A 15,525-nucleotide genomic window follows, 5' to 3' on the forward strand; every position below is an offset into this window, starting at 1 on the left:
ACTGGAATGTCTCGATAATATTGAGACTAATAACCAGATTCCTGGTGGGGGTGCAAATGTGTAGGTACCTCTTGTGCAGGGTATTAACCTTCCTGTCGAGGAAGATCCAGTGGCAAGAGCTCAGCTCAAGGATCTTTCCAAGATGAAAGGGTCATTATTCTACGATATAGAACAGGGTACAGTGGCAGAAGCTTGGCTACTGAACATTAAGCGATGCTTTGTCTTACATTGTTACTTGAGTAACATGAAGGTAAGATGGAAAGTTATGCATTTGAGAGGATTTGGTTCCTTGTGGTGGGAGCAAAATTTGGAGAAGCTGGGCATTGCTATCTCTCTATTTACTTGGGAACTCTTTATAGAGCGATTCAAGGAGAGGTTTATGTCTGAATATTGGTGACAGGCCCGTACAGATGAGTTCTTTCAGATTATGCAGTCTGGCTCTACAGTGGAAGCTTATGAACGTAGGTTCTATGAGCTTAAGAATTTTTTTGGCTGGGCAGAAAATGATAAAGCCATGATTCAGCATTTCATCAGGGGGCTTATGTCCAAGATCGAGAAGGAAGTGAGAACTTTCAGACCTGTGTCTATGCAAGAAGCTTCAAAATGAGAAAAGTTGATTGAGATGAAGTCTGGATATCATGGGGCTTCATACAAAACTAGCATGAATTGACCTACTCCAGATGTCAGTAGGAATCAAAAGCCTCCACAAGGCAGTTCAAAATCAGGATTTTTAGGTGGAAAATTCAAGAAGAGAAAGTTCGGTAAGAACTCCAAGGGTTCAAAGCAGCCTAAACCATCTCAACCACATTAGAGTGTGCAAAGTAATAACCCATATCCTAACCTTTCTAGTTAGAATATGGGATTTCAAAAATCTGTTGAGTGTTATCATTGTGGTCAGATAGGTCATTACCAGTCTCAGTGCCCTAATTGGGACAAGTTGAAGGTTGGACCTAAGCCAGCTAGGTCTGAAGTGATAGTTGGTGATTCTGCCAGGAACCACTGTGTTTTTGCTACCCTAGATCAGAAGCAAGCAGAACATCAGAACACGGGCATTGAAGCTGAGGGTAATACTCAAGGTATGGAAGTATCTATTTTATTTGACTCTGGAGCTACATATTCCTTTATTTCTTCTGCTTTAGTTGCATATAGTGGAATTCCTATGGTTAAGGCAAGGAATAGATGGCAAGTGGAGTTAGCGTCAGGTTCTAGGGTGAACACTGATATAGTTGCTCTTGATTGTAAGATTCAAATGAAATCTTTTACTACTTCAGCGAACCTTAGGGTTATACCTTTAGGATCCTATGACATAGTTTTGGGAATGGATTGGTTAGAACAACATCAAGCTGATTTGGATTGCAAGGATAAGATAATCACTTTTTTGGATGATGTTGGATCAGTTAGAGTTATTGCTAGAATCAAGAGACCCATCTCTTTGCAGAAAATTTCTGCCAAGCAACTAGAAAAGTGTGCTCAAAAAGGTTGTAGTTTGTTTGCCATAATGGTAAATGACTTAAATGATTCCATGGATAAGGGTTCTTCTCTCAATCATCTAGTCTTGCAGAGTTTTTCAGATGTATTTGTTGAAGAGATTTCGAGAATACCACCGAGAAGAGAAATTAATTTTTGGATTGATTTAGTGCCAAGAACAGCACCAATTTCCAAGACTCCTTACAGGATGATAGCTCAAGAGCTGGTTGAACTTAAAACATCAGTTGGAGGAGCTTTTGGAGAAAGGTTTGATTTGTCCTAGTGTATCACCATGGGGTGCTTCTGTAATTTTTGTCAAAAAGAAAGATGGCTCCTTGAGACTTTGTATAGACTATAGATAGTTAAACAAGGTCACTGTTAAGAATAGGTATCCTTTCCCTAGAATTGATGACTTGTTTGATCAAGTCAAGGGTGCTCGAGTCTTTTCGAAGATTGATCTGAAATTCGGATATCATCAACTTAGAATCTGGGAAGCTAATATTCATAAGATAGCCTTTTGCACTAGGTATGGGCACTATGAATTCATGGTAGTACCATGTGGGTTAACTAATGCACCTTCTATTTTTATGAGCCTTATGAATAGTGTGCTTAGAAATTTCCTTGATAAGATTGTAGTGGTTTTTCTGGATGATATTTTGGTATATACTTGCTCTGCGGAGTAGCACGATCATCATTTAGAGAAAGTTTTGGAGTGCCTTCGTAGGAACAAACTGTTTGCCAATCCTTTGAAGTGTGAATTCTTCAAGTCTAAGATTTGTTACTTAGGTCATATCATTTTTGGGGATGGAATTTCTATATATCCATCCAAAATTTGAGCTATTGTAGATTGGCCAGCACCTGTGAATGTGTCCGAGATCTGAAGTTTCATGGGCTTAGCAAGCTATTACCGCAAATTTGTGTCAAACTTTTCCATAATAGCGCATCCTATCACGTCTCTTCAGGGAAAAGGGAAGAAATTTGTCTGTACAGTGGAGTGCGAGGTAGCATTTCAAAAACTTAAGAAATGTTTGACTAGCGCACCCATTCTAGAAGTCCCTGATTTAGCTAAGGAGTTCATGGTTTGCACTGATGCATCTTTAGATGGCATAGGGGCAGTGTTGATGCAGGAAGGACATGTTATATCTTATGATTCCAGAAAGCTTAAGAGTCATGAGGTGAATTACCCTACTCATGATCTCAAACTTGCAGTGATCATGCATGCTTTGACCAAGTGGCAGCATTTTCTTTTGGGTCAACGATTTGAGTTACATACTAATCACCGAAGCCTTCAATGTCCTTTCACACAACCAGACCTCAATGCTAGGCAGCAAAGATGGATGGAGTTCTTGTGTGAATATGACTTTAGGATAAGTTATGTGCAAGAGAAGGAGAACGTTGTTGCTGATGCACTTAGCAGAAGGCGACATGAATTATCTTCTTTGATCTTAACAGTGGATCTTAGGGATAAGATTCTTGAGAATCTTTTTGCAGATCATTGGTTTCAGGATGTTAAGGTTGTTATTGACAGTGGCAACATCTTAGAAGGGCGTTTTGAGGGGTATTCAGTAAATTTTGAAGGTTTACTGCTTTTTAGAAGGAGTGTGTACGTTCCTGTTTCGGGTGATTTGAGAAATCTAGTTATGTTGGAGGCTCACAAAGCACCATATTCAGCTCATCCGGGTGTCAAGAAAATTCTTGCTGACCTTAAGTAGCATTATTATTTTCCTAGAATGAAAAGAGAATAGCAGATTTTGTGGCTCGATGCTTAGAGTGTCAACAGGATAAGGCTGAACATCACCACCCTACGGGACTATTGCAACCACATAATGTTCCAGAATGGAAATGGGACACCATTTTTATAGATTTATTACTAGATTTCCTATTACGGCTCGTAGGCATGACGCCATTATGGTGATAGTGGACCATTTTTCTAAGGTTGCCCACTTTATCCCAGTTAGATCATCCTATAATGCAGCAATGGTTGCTAAAGTATATATGGAACAGATAGTTAAGTTACACGAAATTCCTAAAAAGATTATTTTTGATAGGGATCCAATGTTTACTTCATCTCTTTGGAGATCCATGCAGTGAGAGTTAGGTACTCAGCTGAATCTTAGTTCAACTTATCACCCAGAGACATATGGACAAACTAAACGTGTCAATCAGATTCTGGAAGACATGCTTAGGATGTACGTAATGGATAGACAAAATAAATGAGAGGAGTATCTACATTTGGTAGAGTTCTCTTATAATAATGGATATCACAGTTCCATAAGTATGGCACCATTTCAAGCGTTATATGGTAGACCTTGTAGGACGCCTCTCAATTGGGATAATTTGGAGGACGAACTCTTTTAGGACCTGATATGTTGCTAGATTTGGAGCAGCAAGTTAAAAGGATTAGAGAGCACCTTATTACATCTCAAGATAGATAGAAGAAATATGCTGATAAGCATAGAATTGACCGTCAATTCTTGGTGGGTGATAAAGTGTTTCTCCAGGTAAGACCGCATAAAAGTCCAATTTGATATGGAAAGGATTCCAAGTTAGCACCTCGATTTGTGGGTCCGTTTGAAATTTTGGAATGGGTTGGACCAGTTGCCTATAAACTTGCCTTGCCACCAAGTCTTTCACGCATTCATAATGTATTTCATGTTTCAGTTCTGCCTAAGTATATACCTGATATTGCTCACGTTCTTGATTGGAAAAATTTGCAGATTATAGATGGACAAATCATGTTGGAACCAATGCAGATCATTCAAATCAGAACTATGAGTTTAAGAGGGATAGAAATAAGGTAGGTAAAGGTCCTATGGGACCCCGATGATGAAACATCTGCTACCTGGGAGGACACTGAAATGATGAGAGCAGCTCATTCATTCTTGTTTACTGACTTCCAGGAGAAAGTCGAAACCTAGAGGGGGAGGGTGTCATGCCTGACCACTACTTCGAGTTTTTCTACAAATTAGGACTTTGTTGTTTTAAGATTTCGTTCTGAAGTTATGATTGATTTTCTGTAGAACTTGGTTATAATACTATTGTTGAATCATGAGACTGATGTTGAATGTATTTTCTGTGAAAAAAAACTATGTTTTAGCAATAAATGTGATTTAGGATTTTATGAATTGAATTTGGCATATCTATGATTTCAATTTGATAGATTATCGATTATGTTATTATGTTTTTGACTCTTTTTCAACTACATTTTGTTTCATGTTGTATGTAGACTTGATGTTGCAGATATATTTAAATAGTTATATGTTGTATTTATTCAGAATCCTTCTTTGTACTTTAATATAAGTAATTAAATAGGGATTAAATATTTAGATCATGTTAACCCTTAAGATGGTTTCGTTTCATGACTCAAATTGAATGGTTAATTGATGGTTTCGTTCCATTATGAAGTCTTCTACGAATTGTGTGAGTTGACATTGTAGAGTTTGTTCCCCGGTGTTGGATTCAGTTTTTGGGATTTTGGCATCAGGTTGGGTTGAGGACCAATCTTCCATCTTTATTTGTTTAGGTAGGGGGCAATTTCTTACCCTACTCTTTCACTCTATTTTTGAATGCCATGTTACTTTCATTTTGCATAATGTAAAAGTTATCAGATTTGCATATTGTGAAATTTTACATTCAGAGATGAGTATATGCACTGTGTGCGATGCAAAGTTCTTCATGTATTCACCTTTGAATGTGGAATTTGTGGAGAGATATGACTGGAAGTTTCCTTATTTATGTTTATTTAGCTTTGCCCCAAACATATGTTTCCCACCAAGTTGAGTTTTGTGAGAAACATATGGTTGCGGCAGTGAGCATGCTAGCTGTTGTGTTAATTTCGAGCAAGTTTTTGTGCTCCCTTTTTTATGAGCTTTGTGAGAACCATACCTCCATCTTACTTGGTAATATATAACAAATTTTGAGAGGCTCGACCTCAAACTTGAGAATTTTTTTAAAACAATGGGCTCTTGTCTGCTGTCGAAGGCAGAGGCATTTTGTCAAATGGTTTGCATGAAACAATAACAATGTTAAATTGTCATGTTAATTGCATGGCGTTTTATGGGTAATGAAATGTATGAAATATTTTCATGATACATGGTTGTTATAGAGTCTGAACATTGCTAGTTCAAATTTCTTATGATAGTTATCTTGTATTATGATATTGATGAGTAATTCGAGGGTTTTGTCATTATTTTTCTTTAGAAGTGTGTCGAATCCGATAATATGATTAAATTATATATTGAAAATAGTAACTTAGTTAACAATTGATAATGGTTTTGGAAATGACAAATTATCAAATTTTTTAAAAGGAAACTTGTTCTGAACAGAAACTCTATGATAGTATAAATTTTCTTCATAATTTATGATGGAGATTAGAGTTATGAATAACTATTGTTGTGGAATTGGTTGCAAATAAACAAGACATTATTTTGAGAGCATAGATATAGGAAGATGTTGTTGTATCACCAAGGTCATTATGCGAATAGCTTGTGAGCATCTTACTATTTTTGGGATTTTGCATCTTATTCATTTTTGGTCATTGATGTAATGAAAGTTATATTACATATTTGTGAGTCGTATTTCAAATTTAATTCAGATAGTGTATTTTAAATGCTAATTATGGTTATAACAGGGTGGTATCTCACCGTTAAATAGTGGTAAAACATCAGTAGACACTTAGATATTCAGTAACCTTGTAGGTTATCTTTTGTTCAGCATTGACTACACTTGGATTTAGTAATACTTGATTTTATTATGAAGTGTTTTAATAAGCATTTATAGATTGTTTTGAAATAAGATGTATTTCTATTTTTTGATAAAATGGAAAGTCATTTTAAGATATGAGACAAATTATGAAATATGTTGGTGTGATGAAACAAGGGTATCATATGTACATTGTATTAATATCTTGGCCAATTTAGAGGTTAAGCTTAGTTTGTTATAATAGTAGAGATAAGTAGTACAGTACTGTGACTGGTAAATATCATTCAATTGATGTAGCAATTTAGTGATATTTACGAGATTGTAATATTGTAGTATTTACTTCTGTTATTAAAGTAACCTAAGTTTACTTTCAAATTGATAGTAGAAGATGAAAGTTTTAAAAGATGAAGAATGTAATATCATGAGAAAACTGACTTGTTATTAGTTACATGTGCATTCTTAGAATATCTATTTGATGTGTATGTTAAGGATAGTTGTAGTGAACGTATATCGAGGTGGCTAAATATCGATTTATTCTATTCAGTTAATTAAATTCACTGATAATTTAAGATGAATTGGGAGGGTTAATTATAAATAAAAGATAATTGGCCTTACCTATGACTTAAACCAGTAAGGTTAAGTACGAAGAACAAGGCAGGTCTCTATGGTGTCATTTCACGAGTATTATAGAGAACCCCATTATGTGTTGTCTAAGGGCTTACCATATATGGATGTAGTATCTTAGCACCATAGTGATGATACCTTAGTATATATATGGTTCATTAACTAGTTATTCTTAGTGAGAGTTTAATTTTGCATTGTTTAGAAGGTGTTACTTCTTGCATAGTAATATTAGAATTGCACTATGATATGTGGTTAGATATCTGCTTTAAGGTTTTATATATATGTTAATTCTGACATGTATGCAGGTGGACTACACTTTTTAACTCAGTGTGTACTGAGCCCTCTGTGTGTTGTGTTGCATGTTTGTGTTATTTTCAGCTGCTCAAGTTGAATATCTAGTGTGAAGGAAGACTATTGAAGTTACTTCATGAAATTGAATTTGATACTTGCAAATTTCATTCGTGGGACCTAGGCATCTGAAATGATATTATTCATTAATATTGTACTGAACTCATTATGTATAGACATCTTTATGGAAATATATTTTGATGATATATTCTTTTATGTTGAGGTTTATATTTCTGAGAATGATTCAATCTTTGTACTTGATCTTTAAATTTGATGATTAAATTAAAATTCCAAGGTTCTTTATGTTTGTTCATAGCTTAGTTTTATTTTTGTTTGTGGTGTGTTACGTATTTCATGAATCCTATTTCCTTAACTGTTGCCCTTTGGGCAAAAAAATGTTTTTAAGATATCTGTTTTTTCTTTGGATTGGGCCTTGCCCTTTAATGTAAATTACGAAATAGTAAAGCTAGGCTGATTTAATTAGCTATTTTGAATATCTATGCTTTGTACATTCTAAAATATTATAAATGAAAACAATAGTTTTTGACTTCTCAAATCGTTGTTCCAACTTCCTATTAGTCTACGACTTTGTTTTGGCATCTCGATTCTCAATGCACTATTCAAATGTTAGTCTATGACTTTGTTTAAAATAATTAACTATTAATAGCTATAAAGTTAGAAGTCAGAAACAAAAGAAAACTGTTTAAACAATCCCTTTATGGTTTCATATAATATATTTGATTAACAATTTATAGTAAAAAAATTATTCAATTGAAAATCATCCAATTAAAAATTTTGTAATTTCTAAAACTATTTTTCTTTAATCTAATTGGTTAAAGCAAATGCAACGATAAGAGTAGATTGCAAGGAAAATTAAAGATGATAACCTTAACAAAGTTAAATAAAATTTTGATAATTAATGTGTCAAGTATCTATTTCATACCTATCTTGTCACCTAACTTTTTTTTATAATGAAATATTTTAAATGATGAAGAATAGTTTATAAACAATTATCACAATTTTCAATATATATTAATAATGTATAAATAATTAAATGATATTACATTTTAATTTTGAAACTAAATAATAAATATGAATAAAAATATAGAATTTATAATTATATTTTTTAATTTTAATTATTTTATTTGCATTAAACTATTGTCATTATTATTTCATATCTTACACCAATTTTATTTTATAAAATTTAATATATCTTCATTGAATTTTTTATATTATCTTTACAATAAAAATTTTATGATAGAAAAGAAAATCATTTCTATAATAGAAAAGAAAATCCTTTATTTATATTATATTATAACTATTATAATTATTATTATAAATTATATTATATATAATATTTTATATAAATAATTAAATTAATATCATGATTTTGACATGGTAAACTTAAAAATATAATAATAATAATTAATAACTATTTCTTTAACAATATTTATTTCAATATTTTTTTTTATTAATTAATATACTATTTAAATTCTTTTCAATGATCGCACCTCTATTTTGGGCCAAATTTTAAATGATTGAAGTTAAATTATATTTCTACCCGAAATCGGACATGTGTACTTGAAGATTCTAACCGAAATTTAGACCATTGACTAAAAGAAAGATTGATGGCCTAAGATGAATTTCAGGCCAATTTGGAGAATATTTTCCATGTACCTAGATTCATCCAAAATTGTGACACGTATCCAATCATTGCAAAGCTCAATAAAGTGTCACACCCAGTTAATGTTATTAATAATTATGTTTATAAATAATTATCACAATTATCAATATATGTTAATAACCTATAGATAATTAAACTATATTACATTTTAATTTTGAAACTAAATAATAAGTATGAATAAAAATATAGCATTTGTAATTATATTTCTAAATTTTAATTATTTTATTTGAATTAAACTCTCTCTTTTTTTATAGGTAAACGATCAAAGCCTAGGTTATTTATTATTATTATTAAGGTTAATTATTATTATGTGTTAATCATAAGTAGATTCGAACTGAAGACATCCACGATGAGAGGCTCGCAATTTACCAATGTGTTGCAGGCTCTTGCCTAATTTGAATTAAAGTATTGTCATTATAATTTATTATTAGTACTTGCCAGTAGGCTTAGGGCTAAGTACTCTTGTGATACATTTTGGATTTTAGACTTTAACTAGTAATTAAATTTGTTTCATGTTTTTATGAGTAAGAATAAATCGTTGTAATTTCTTTTATCAAACTAATATATTACATAGCATAAATGGAAAAATTTAACTTTAAGACTTTTATAAATATTTTTCTAAGTTATGATTGGATTCAAATTCATTTAGCTCTTATATTGGCCAGATTTGATAGATTTCATTTAGCTCTTATATTGGCCAAATATAAGAACTAAATATTTCATTTTCAATGTGATTCATTAACATTAATATTTTTTTTTTAATGTAAGTCCATTGGTTTATATTTTATATTTTAATAATGTATTTTTTTCATAAATTATAATATTTTTTGTCATTCAATTAAAATAATATTAGTTATATTATATAATCATTTAAAATTTATTATTATTATAAAATTATTATTTTTATATTATAATTATTTATTATATAATAGAACTTATAATATAGTTATTTATAATATAATATAATATAATATAATTATAACCATATGATATATATGTAATAGAAAATATATACCAATCATTATATTTATAAATAAAATTTAAATTCAAATTGACATCATTACAGAAAAATATAGTTATATAACATTTTATTAATTAAAATATTTTATATATTATAATAAATTTATTAAATTTAAATTAGATTTATATAAAAACTAAAGACAAGTACTAAGCCACTGTGGTACTTGTTTCATATCTTGCACCAACTTTATTTTATAAAATTTAATATATCTTCATTGAATTTTTCATATCATCTAAGTACAATAAAAAGTTTATGATAGAAAAGAAAATCATTTCTATAATAGAAAAAGAAATCTTTTATTTACATTATATTATAACTATTATAATAATTATTATAAATTATACTATATATATAATATTTTATATCAATAATTAAATTAACTCAAAATTGAGACACATGTACTCGAAGATTCCACCCAAAATCCTAACCATTGACTAAAAGAAAGATCGACAATCTGAGATGAATTTCAAAATGATTTGGAGAATATTTTTCCATGTGTTTAGATTCATCCAGAATCATGACATGTGCCTCATCATTGCAAAGCTCAATTAAGTGTTAGGACACGATTAATATTATTAATAATTGTGTTTAGTCTTTTAAAAAACTTATTACTTAATCCTGACTTGGCAATGCCGCAATTATTAAGTAAAAGGCAAATCAATGCCAATGGCAATGACTCGGGATGAATTTTGGTTAAATTTTGGGTCTGCCATTACTATTGTCAAGAAACATCTGAAACACGTGTCCTTGACAAGTGTCACAATTCTAGATGACTCATGACAATAGCGATAGCATTTCACAAGTTGACCTAAAAATCATATCAATAATTAAGTTTGATTTTTAATTTAAATTGAGCATTGAAAAAAATTAAATTCAAATGTATATTAATGTAAGAAATTTTTACTTTTATTATTATAGTTATGTACAAAACTACATTATTGACTCTTTATTTCGTTTACATGTACATTGTACATACTATTAGTAAACTACCTGGGTAAAAGCACAAACCTGTGTCACCTTTTATGAAGAAACATGATATCAGGATGCGACAGTTCAACATTAATGACAAAAAAAATGATATTTGTGTTTAGAATTTGAAAATGATGTAAACTGATGAAATGTGTAGAATTGGATGAACTTTATGTCTATCATTTTTAAAAAAAAATTTGAGTAAAAATTTATTCATTTCTTTTATTTTGAAGTCCCTTTTTTAACTATAAAAAATATAGGGTGTAGTTCCCGTCAAAAAATAAAATGCAAATCATCTTTTTTTGTTTTGATTTGAAAATATCTTATAGATGAAATGTATATCTAGTGCACAAAAAAAGAAACAATTATTTTTAATCTATATTTTCTTTGTTATAAGTACTCAAGCTCGACCTTCTCAGAAGCCAATAGTTTTTTCCTCCCTTCAAAACTTCCTAATCAAATCTACACCTTCTTGAGAAAAAATTACATATTCATGAAGAGGACTCTCTCCTCTAAAGATAAATATTATTTTTTATTTTTTTTTGTATGATTTACTATTTTTTCCCTTTTTTTAATTGAGCATTTTCTAAAATGTTGAAATATCAACTTATAATATTTTTAAATTCTAACATATTATAACTAATCAAAACACTCAAAAATTTATATAATGATGATATTGAATCTAAGATCTATAAAATGGTATTTTTAGTTTTTGAAAAAAATTGAGTTTTGATAGAGAAATGAAATTTGACCAAAACAGGTTTTGATATCACAAACGGTGACACAGATATGTGCTTTTACCCACCTAAAATCATTAATTACTTAATACTTTCATTTTAACTGTTAATTATTAATCTTCTATGTTGTTAGAGTATAAAGTTGAAAGTTCTGCAAGTCCAGAGTCTAATATGATAGGATTTTCAAATTTCAACTTTTCAAAGATTGACAGAATTCTATTTTGTGTTCTAAAGACTGAATTCTAAAAGTGTGAAACTTGAGTATTAGAGGACAACACCAATTATAGAATCTCAATTCGGGGTATTTAATTTTATTTTATTTTAAAATTCATTGCAATTTGTGACAATAGAAATCTTGATTTAAATTGTCTTAGGTTTACACTTTACAATTTTTTAAAATAAGGCTTGAAGAAGAATTTTGTCTTATAACTAGTACCAAGCATGGGGAAAAAAAATTCAAAAACCTCCCATATGAGTGCAAGCATAAAGAAAAAGAAAGACATTAAAGAAGTCAGGCAAGTGCTACAAACCCCAAGTTTCACCGATGAATGTCATGATATCTTTAATCTTGTTATCCATGAAGATTTTGGAATCATGGAAATTAAATATTCATTGTTTAATCAGTGGAAAGATCCACAAAAGGGGAGACTTTACTACAAATATAACAATAATATTTGTGCACATAAAAATAAACTAGTTGCTTTGGTTACTAGATTAGCAAACTTCACTATGCCCAAAGTATTCCCTTGCCCTAAAATTGTAATGCTATGTGCTCAGAATTATGATGAAATTAGAAAGGTAATTGTAAACCAAAACACTTAAGAGAAAATTTTATCCATAACTAAGAGTGAATCTTTCACTTTTTTAGACCTAGGGCTAGGGTTTAAACTAAAAAGCTTTAACAAGCACATTGACTTGGATAAACTAGCACAGGCTTATGACAAACTGGAAAGAGTTTTTCAAGATTCATATATTAAGGGTTTAGTAAACTCAGAGTCCTCTACTAGTGTTACATTGGACATAGACCATAATCCTCCTTATCAGTATGATATTCTTGTGCTGTGGGTTCAAAATACTATTTCTTTGTTATCATTTTATTTGGGATTGGATAATAACAAAGAAGTGGAGGCCAATGTTCTTGAAATGATTCATAATATCCATTGTCGAGATCAGTCAATTGAGAAGGTAGGTATAAGATATAATTTTGTTTAGCACATTATTAAATCTATGCAACAATTACTAATGATTAAACAAAGTACAACTACAGGCAAGACGAAGATATTTAGGTTCACAAGTTACTTGTGCTACCTTCTTTTAGTAAAGCATCACCTAATATTTGAGACAGAGAACAACAAGTTTGATATTGAGGTCTATAAGTTTGATGAGAAAACCTAGAAGAAGTCAAAAACTCCAAGTCTAGTATATGAGTGGACACATAAGATGAGGATAAAAACTACAACCATTTTGTAGACTTCTTTTTGACACCTATTTACCAAAAAATCATAGGCACTATGATGCATAGATTGCCTATGTCTTGTAAATATTGCATTCAAATGGGAAGTCATATTCAATTGGCTAACTAGTTCTTCATGGAAGAGTACATTGTCTTAAGGTTTTACAGTTCAACAGTTGGACCCTACAAACTTCCAATGCATGTTACAGAAAGAGTTTTTGCACTGGAATATGTATGGCAGATGGAGAGCATAGATGAACTTTTCACTGGACAACAAAAGAAAACAATATTTCCTTCCTTGCCTTTCGCAATTAGAGGCCTCACATTTGAGAGAAAGGCTTTCAAAGTGGCAAATGAATTGGTAACTTTTTTTGGCTTTGATTTTGTCAGTCATTGGAATTATGATCCACTATACATAATAAAAATAAGACTTATTTTCAATGGGACTCTGTGAGAAAATATCAACATCCAGAGATGCCATTGATAGAAAATTTATAAAACAAGGATTCATGGGATGAGGTTAAGAAAGAGATAGAGAAACATGAAAAAAATAATAATATTTTAATGCAATAATTGTCATCCCAAATTATGACATTTCACATATCAAAGTCACACAAATTAGAGCATCTGACATATTTAGATTTCTACAAGAAAGTATCTCAACCTTCTAAGAGGTCTATGCCAAAAGAAATTAAAGAGGCATGTGCAACTAAATTGTGGTGTCAAACCAAGATGACTGATTTTTGGAAAATGAGGCAAAATTCGGTGAACCAATGATATTAGCAAGTTTTGAGAAAATTGAGGAGGATGAAATTTTCAGAAATTATTGGAATAAAGAGCATCCAACAATACTATATGATTTTGGCAGTTGTAGTGACAGTGATATTCAAAGACATAAGGACCTCAAATCTAATGCCAACATTCAAGGTATTCAAGATTTTGGGTCAACCGAGGGTAGAAATATTTTTAATCTTCAAATGAGTGATTCTACTAAATAAATATATAGTAAAGGGGCAACTATGATACAAAAAATACGTTATACAAGTATAGGGCTCATTGGTGCAAGTGGTGAAGGGATTTGGAATCCAATTCTAGTACTAGACCCACCCAAAAGAGGAAGTAAACCAATCATTGGAATCTCCGATGAGATTGAAGATGATTCATCTAGAAAGGGAAAAAACCATTATACTTCTACTTCTGAAGATCATCCCAACACATTATTTATTAAATATTCAAATCTAGATATAGTTGATCCCAATGGCACTGGTACTAGCACTAGCATAGATGAAACTTGTGCAAAAAGAAAAAAATTATAACAATTACACTACAAGCAATGTCAATGGTTACTTCACCATTGTATGCACTAGTAGCTTCTACACAAAACCCTAAAAATAGTTCTAAAATGCCAAGATTTGGAATGGGCCATCTTTAGTATGTTTGCAATACTCAAAATACAATTGTAGCTGGAGTAAGTTTAACTGGAGTTGGAGGAGCATACAATGATACAACTGATAATTCACTATTCAAACACTCAATTGTATCAACAAACTCAAATTTTAGTTTGAATGAGTTTTCATCAAAGTTTGAATAGACAAGCGAAAGAAATAGGCAAATTATGAAGACTTTGAAAAGTGATGCACTTGCTGAATGTTAGGGATCTACTAATAGAATATTTTCAACATATGATCCAAACAATGAAATGATGAACTTCATGGCTGTTATGCCCCTAGGTAGAGATAATAATCCACTAGAAAATGTAATAAATTGTAATAATGTACAAGTTACCAATCTTCAAATGAATTTGTCAAAAGTGAAAAATATTGACAAAATCAATATATTAAAAGAGAGCAACAAAATGGTCTACTCTACAGTTCTGAAAGCGAAGAGGAAAAGAAAAGGACTTACAAAGAAAATAGAAAAGTTATAGGTAGACCTTGATAATGTGAAGGCCAATGAGAAAGTAGTAGACAATAGGTTCAAAGAATTGCAAAACAAGATAAAGAATTCTTCTCCTACAAAGGCAATTGTCTAGCAAGAAAAAATGAATGAACAAGTGCAAAATTTGACTAAAGAATTGGATGAGTTCCAAAAAAGAATTTAGCATGAAAAAGCCTCTATTGCATAGTTGTTCAAGTCTATAGAGAGTAGTGCATAGGTCAACAATAAATTGAAAACTGACCTAGACTCTACTATCAAGGAAAATAATAATTTGAAGATTGAATTGGAGAATGAAAAGAAAAAAGAGGAGTCTAAGTCAAGGATAATTTATAATTTACAGAAGGAATTGGAGAATGAGAAGAAAAAAGAGTAGTCTAGTGCAAACACAATCCAAAATTTGAAGAAGCAATTGGAGAATATGAAAAAAAAAAAGAGGAGTCAACTAGAAAAACAATCCTTGAATTGAAAAAGGAATTGGAGAATGTGAAAAAAATGGGGTCTAGTGCTACTACAAGTAGTAATACAATCCACCATATGAGGAGGGAATCAAAGAATGCAAAGAGAAAAGGACTCATCTGCAAAG

This window comes from Cupressus sempervirens, chromosome 11 (genome assembly GCF_028749045.1).
Source record: "Cupressus sempervirens isolate cs-2001-9-10 chromosome 11, ASM2874904v1, whole genome shotgun sequence".
NCBI classification, from domain to species: domain Eukaryota; kingdom Viridiplantae; phylum Streptophyta; class Pinopsida; order Cupressales; family Cupressaceae; genus Cupressus; species Cupressus sempervirens.